Raw genomic sequence first — 7,622 nt, 5'->3', positions numbered from 1 at the left:
AGGTAGGAGGATCTCCGTGAGTTTGAAGCCAGCCTGTTTAATATAGTGAGTTCCAGGACACCCAGGGCTATGTAGAAAAACCCTGTCTTAAAGAAAAAAGAAAACAAAAAGAAAAAAAGAAAAAAAGAGAAACTATGAAAAAATGGTAGTTTGCTTTAAAAAAACCTCCAAATTATTGTTAACTATAAGCTAATAAGTTAAATGTAAAAATAATTCATTTCTGAAAACATTCCTCCACTAGTTAGCAATCTTCTCTTTTGCCCTACTTGCTAAAATGTACTTAGTTTAATGAACAATATTTATTACAAGTATATCTATTACACACTGACTTGTAATGATTTCTTTTTATTAATGTAAATTTTATTTGTTTGTTGAGATAGTGTATTACTGTGTAGCTCTGGCTGGCCTGGAACTTGCCAAGTAGTAGGCTTAAAGGCATGCATAACCATGATGACCTTTGATCTCTCTATTGATAAAAAATTTTATATGATACATATAGAAACTATGTTGATTTCTTTCATTAACTAAATTTTGTGTTCTGCAGAAACACTAGTCTCTTGATTTAAGTTCTTGCTTTGGCCTCTTCTTTAGTTTCTTTTCCTGTTACTATGACTCTTAGTTAGAGTTTCTATTGCTGTGAAGAGACACCATGAGTATGACAACTCTTGGAAAGGAAAACATTTAATTGAGGTGGCAGATTAACAGTTTCAGAGGTTTAGTCCATTATCATCATGGCAGGGAACATGGTGGGACGCAGGCAGACATGGTGCTAGCTACATCTTTATATATGGGCAACAGGAAGTGAACTGAGTGTACTGAGGGAAGCATGAGCAAGAGAGACCTGAAAGCCCATTCCATTAGTGATACACTTCCTCCAACAAGGCCACACCTACTAGTAGGACCACTTCATTTGGGGGCCATTTTCCTTCATACTACTACATTGTGATAAAATACCCTGACAAAAGCCAACTCAAGAAAGAAATGGCTTATTTTGTTATACAGTTTAAGGACACAGCCCATCGTGGCAGTGAAATCAAAGAAGCATGAAACTGAAACAGCTGGTCACACTGCGTCTAAAATCAAGAACTAGAAGCAATGAATGCTTGTTCTCAGGTCAAAGGAAACTCTGAGTAAGATGAGTCAATGGAATTAATATTTGAATACAACAACACTGATGGGTTACTAAACAATTTATTTCTTATTCTCAAAGTTTTTATTTTCAAACAGGGTCTCATTCTATAGCTCAGGCTGCCTTTGAACTCATCATGATCCTTCTGTTTTTGCTTCCCAAGTGCTTGGATTACAGGTATGCATTACCTGTCAAGTTTATTGTGACTTTCTTTGGCTGCATTATGAAGTCACTTTAGAGAGTCAATGATAAACATAACCGAGAAGCTCTTTTCTGGTAGAAAATCAAGTATACAGGTAACAGCTGTCAATCAATCAAACAGGTGGTGAAGAAAGGAGCATACAGCCTAGGCTACCTCTGCCAGGGCTTGAGAACTCTCAGGGAATATGTGGTCATAGTCAACAGTCTGCAAGGAAAGGATGGTGTGCAGCAACACACACTTTCCCCAACTCTGTCAAGGTAGCAGAATCTCTCATAAAGCTAAAAATCAGAATGACAGTTGGATCTTTGTCCTGAATTTTGAAGATTTATTTATTACAACTGTTTTTAAAATAGTTTTATGAATATTTCCAGCATGGAACCTGTTCAGTATTGAAATTTAATCATTTTCTGAATAGGATGTTTTAATTTCATAAAAATTGTGGTGAATTTCCTTACAGCAAACATTTTTCTTGATATGTTATAACAAACAGATGTTCAGTTTTGGCCTCATAAATCTGCTGTAGTCATTAACACATCTGTGCACTAAGGAAGTCTTAGACTAGCTATAGTTGGGAAAACATTAATGTCGTGTCTTGACTTTGCACATATGTACAAGGAATGCTATCTGTATTTTTAATTTTGAGACTTGTCTTATTGTACATGGCTGTTTTTAAAAATACTAAAATATGCTGGGCGATGGTGGCGCACGCCTTTAATCCCAGCACTCGGAGGCAGAGGCAGGCGGATCTCTGTGAGTTCGAGACCAGCCTGGTTTACAAAGTGAGCTCTAGGACAGGCTCCAAAGCTACAGTGAAACCCTGTCTCGAAAAACAAAACAAAAACAAAAAACCAAACCAAACCAAAACAAAAATACTAAAATATGGTCTAGTGGAAAACATATAGAGCCTGGTGTTATGAAGAAATAAATATGCCAGAAGCCAGAGAAGAACCTAAAATATTATATTTCGAATGAGTGATTAAATGACATGAGGTCATAAGAAAGTGCTGAGTCTAGGGTTGATTTTTGAAAGTATCAATCTTCTTCCAGAGACTTCAGCAACCAGGCAGGTACACAGGTTGCCAGGTCTTTTGTGTAATGGATATTACTATCTAAAGTAGCATTTCATTAGTTTAGGATAAACAGTGGAGAAAAAGAACAGGCCAAAAACACTAGGGCTGTGTTCAGCACAGTGCTCTGTACTGGGACAGAGGGTAAATACATCAGGCTTCTTGTCTGGCTGGGAAGGTTTGTATAGGGAACCAAGCTATGCCAGCAGTTCAGGAAACCATCTGAAGAGCAGGTGGGGGATCAACAACAAAACTCAAGTGTGACTATCCGCCATGGCACGCACGTTCAGATTCACGACACAGAACAGAGTGAACTATGGTACAGAACATTCCTGAGTCAGTCTCCAGGCTAAGATAGCATATCAGGTGTAAAAGTTGAAATTCAAAGTCTAAAGTACTTCTCAATCTAGATTGGAAAAAACAAAAAACAAAAGAACAAAAACCCAAAGTCAATCAGATGGCTCAGAGTCTAAAAGTATGTGTTGCTCTTGCAAAGCACCCAGGCTCAGTTCTCAGCACTCACATGACGGCTCACAACCATCTGTAACTCTAGTTCTAGGAAATACAATGCCCCATGCTGATCTTTGCAGAAACTGGGCATGGTATACTTATACATATACATAAAGGCAAAACACTCATGCACATAAAAATAAATATAATAATTTTTAAGAAGAAAAACAAACAAACAAATTGACTAAGGCTGGCAAAATGTCTCAGTGGAAGAGCACTGGCTGCTCTTCCAGAGAATTCAAGTTCAGGTCCCAGAACAACCTTGGTTACCTCACAACCTCATGCAACTCTAGCTCCAAGGAATTCGACACCCTCTTCTGGCTGCCTCAGGCACTCAAATATACTGAGACATATACACAATAAACAAACAAACTAATTAACAAATCTTAAAAATAACAAAAACTGAGCAGGTTGGTGTGGTGGTATGCCTGTAATCTCGTATTCAGCAGGGTAATGCAGGACAGTTATTCAAGTTTGAGCCCAGTCTGAACCATATACGTAGTAAATTATGCATCGGTCTGGGCTATGAACAAACAAAACTGATGATAAGAAAATTAAATTTGACCTGTAAGAATGGGTCACTGTGGATGCTTATATATTCAAAAAGCACAAAAAAATCATGCACATTACTTAAAACAGTCAACCAAACAAGAAATGGTATTTGATCACTAGGCCTAGTGGATAGACTTACTTAGAAATAACAGAGTCCCTAGTGTACAGTCTATGTGGAAAGCTCAGGCCTGTCTAACATGCAGCAAAGCTGGGGCAGAGCATTCCATGGCAAATTTGTCCTTTCCTATTTCATTTCTGGACCCATTAGCTCCAACTGAATCTAACCCAACTGAACCAGGCAAAGGTAAATATGATCAAGATACATTGTATGAAAATTTCAAAGAATAAAAAAATTTCACAAACACAATACTGAAAGTTAATATTTATTTCCCGCACCCCCAAAAGACCTTCAGTTGGAAGAAACTTCACTGTCAACTGTAGTTTTGTGGAATGCATGTCTAAGTTTCTATGGAAGAAGTAAGTTCTTGGCATATTACTCGCATGCTCTTGCTTCAGTGTGCTGAACAAGAACATCTGAAACTGAGAGCCCTGCTGGAATTCTGTCTATTGTATGTTGTCATTCCCAATGGGAACAATTGTTTTAACTCGGTAAGTATATCTTCTGATTACACAAAAAATAATAACATGGCTACCTTTTTCTGTTAAGTTTTGTGTCCTTTTAAATATATAAATGGGCAGAGTATAAACTTACATACTAGTTTATTTTTTCCTTTGCATAAAATGTGAAGAATGTGAACCCTACACCAGGGAAAGCAGAACTGTCTTAAAAATAACATGTGATTATACTAAATGAGTATTAGTTTGGAAAAGAAAAGGAATACATCATGTTATTAAAATGTTCTGGTTTGTTTCTAAGTAACAATCTCTGTGGTCAAATAAACTTACATCAAGCCATCAGTGGATATAAGCAAGTCTCTTGTAAGCTGGGATCAGCTGAAGATTCACTGCTTTGAATAAACTGGGAATTATATTCACAAGCACCAAATTTGCAAGTGAACTATTGAAGACTAACTCAGCTGGTGTTCCAATCTCCAATAAAAAAAAGATTTAAAAAAAGATTCTAATTTGGAAGTCCATTGTAAAGTATCCCTTGGGACTATAAATAACTAAAGCTACTTTGCAAATGTCAAAGTATTTATAAAATGGGGATGGGGAGATAATTCAGTCAGTAAACAGTTTACTATGCAAACATTGGGACCTCAGACCCATAGAAAAACTAGATATAGTGGTGTGTGCCTGTCATCTCAGCACTGAGAAGGTGAAACGTGGACCCCAAGATTTGGTGACCAGACACATTAGTAAGAGGCTGTCTTAAAACATAGACACAGATTGCCCTTGCATAGGACTCGATTCCCAACATCCATGTGGCAGTTTATAACCACCTGTAACTCCAGGGAAATGGTCTCTGCAGGAACCAGGCACACACATGATACACATACATATGTACGTATATGTGAAAAAAAACTTGTATACATGAAATATAAAAAATAAATTTTAAGATGAAAAGAAACCTTGTCTAGGGTAATCAATAAATTAACTTAAAAAAATTTTACACAAAGTATTTTACTACAATAAAGATAAATCAAAGTTTACAATTAAGACAAACTTGTTCATCTTCTCCAATGTTAAAAATATTTAATCATTCTATTTATTAACATTTCAAGGCTATAGGAAAGTTAAAAAAATTAATATGCAGCTTTATGCTCTTCACTCACACATACATAATACTTTGTTAATTTATTTCATCTGCTTTTGTTTCCATATCTGTGACTATTCATCAACCCACTCACTTGCATCTAAATCTATAACTATCCATACATATAATCAGACATTTCTCTCTGTATCTATCCATTTATCTACTAGTCAGGAATGAATCTGGGATTTCAGAACATACTTCAGTATGAATCACTTAAAAACAAGATTTCCACCAGGCGGTGGTGGCGCACGCCTTTAATCTCAGCACTCGGGAGGCAGAGGCAGGTGGATCTCTGAGTTCGAGGCCAGCCTGGTCTACAAGAGCTAGTTCCAGGACAGGAACCAAAAGCTACGGAGAAACCCTGTCTCGAAAATTAAAAAACAAAACAATATTACATTTGGGTCAATTATTATTTTTACATAATCCTCCAAAAAAAAATATTGGTTCAGTATTATCAAGTACACCATCCGTATACATCTCTGACGTCCCAATGGGTCCTCTACCATAGTGCATGAGGTTTAAGAACTAACTGAAGTTCACATGTCTACTATTAGGCATGATATTGCTTCTAGTGAGAAATGGCATTTGGAAACCAAACCTGAAGGCTAGCTGTGCTCACTGTTCTCAGGTCCTCTCAAAGGAACAAGCTGGGATTATTTATCTAAAATACGAATGCTTCTTATACCGATTTCTCAAAGCAAAGACACATTTTAAGATTGTAATACACCATGGCCTATGTAACTTACAGAGGAAGTTTACTTTGGCTTCTGGTTCCAGAGGGACGGGCTGGACAGTAGGGCAGCAAGTACAGAAAATGGAAATGGCAGTTGGAGAAGGAAGTTGAGAAATCACATTCTCAACTACCAGCATGAATCAGAGAGCAAACGTGATGTGAGAAGGAACTATAAACACACAGAGCCTGCCCCAAAGGCCTATTTCCTCCAGCAAGACTCTACCTACCAAAGGCTCTACCTACTCTCCAATCAGTGGCATACCATAGCCTACAGGAGTTCCTCTCATTCAAACCACCAGAGATGTTTAACAGTATTCACATCCACACACTGTAATAAGCTAAACTTTATTGTATAAACTCTTTATTATTCATAAATTCGATTAGGTTTATGTTACATGATGATTGATGGGAAAATTCATCTTTCATAACATGAAACCTCAAGCAAGGGAATAAGAGTGAGGTCTGTCCCATAAATTATCACTGAAGTAGTAAACCCATGAAAGGTTAGAGAAGTGGAAGAGAGAAGAGATATCTACTATAAAGTCCAGAATTGTGCCAGACAGGACTTCAGGTCGGTTTTACTGGATAGCATTATTCAAGATATGTTAAGAATTTGGGCTTAGCTGAAAGATTTCTTGGTATTCTTTTTTTTAAAAGCCATATGCTCTAAATCCAGTTTCAGACTGAATACTGCTTATAGCTCATGGTCTATAGTTATAAATTCCTGATCAATATGCCTGATCTCCATAAGAAACATAAATATGAAAATGATTCACAAAACCCCTTCACAAAAGTTTTTGCGGGTATTTATTAGACACAAAATCCTAGGATATTAACCAAGAAAGGTAGTACAAGCCTGTAATTGTGGTACTTTAGAGGCTGAGTAAGAAGAATCACAAATTTTAGGCCAGTTTGAGGTAGAGAGATCTTGTCTCAAGAGAAACAAATAAGACAAAACCTTGTGGTATGCAAATATACATCCTAGAATTCAGAGTTCTTGGACATGCTTTTGTTTTGTCTGCTTTGCTTTTGTTTTTGGAGACAGGGTAGCTCTGAGTAGCCCTGGATGTCCTCTAAAGGATCTGCCTGCCTCTGCCTCCCCAGTGCTGGGATTAAAGACCTGCACCACTATGCCCAGCATCCTTAGACATTAAAAAAAAAATCTATGCTATACACCCTTGCAGTCTTCACCCACCCTGTCATCTCACCTCAATTTCCTCCATACTACCATTATCTTTTCTAGTTTTGTAAGAAGGTGAGGGAGTGTTAGACACCAAAATGCAAAGTGCTGGCAGGCATAGTGTGTGCTCATAGCCCACCTATGTCCCAGCCCCTATAGCACTTACTATACCTATTAAGCTCTTAGATCTGTGAGACAGTTTCTCAGGACCTTCTTTATTTTAGCTTGTGTTATGGACTTTGATCTCTGCAGTCCATGTCTACACCAGAAGAACTACAGGTATTGTCTTGGAAATCATGTGAGCACAGCATTAGTTATGTATTTCTATTTTCACAAGCACTGGTCAAATTTAGCATAATACAGTTTTTAAGGCAGACAACTTTTCTGTTCACAAAGTAAAAAGAATATTACTTTTTAAGTTTAGTAGTTTATCTCACTTACAATATAACTATAACTTCTACTATGGATACTGTTCTAATACATCTCGTACTTCAATGTTTAGAACAAAACACAAAAGAGAGGTTGGGGAAGA

The 7,622-nt window shown here is 37.2% G+C and overlaps 1 protein-coding gene across 1 annotated transcript in view; it reads right to left on the bottom strand.

Moving 5' to 3' along the window:
• Cenpp (centromere protein P) overlaps nucleotides 1–7,622 on the bottom strand; it is a 178,066-nt gene that overhangs the window by 63,944 nt on the left and 106,500 nt on the right. The gene's annotated exons all lie outside the window — the stretch shown is intronic.

The sequence above is a fragment of the Alexandromys fortis genome, unplaced genomic scaffold, assembly GCF_014885135.2.
Source record: "Alexandromys fortis isolate MF-2015 unplaced genomic scaffold, M_Fortis_MF-2015_v1.1 scaffold_1, whole genome shotgun sequence".
Taxonomy (NCBI): domain Eukaryota; kingdom Metazoa; phylum Chordata; class Mammalia; order Rodentia; family Cricetidae; genus Alexandromys; species Alexandromys fortis.
Note: the sequence above shows the minus strand (reverse complement) of the source record. Positions and strands in the feature narration are given on the sequence as shown.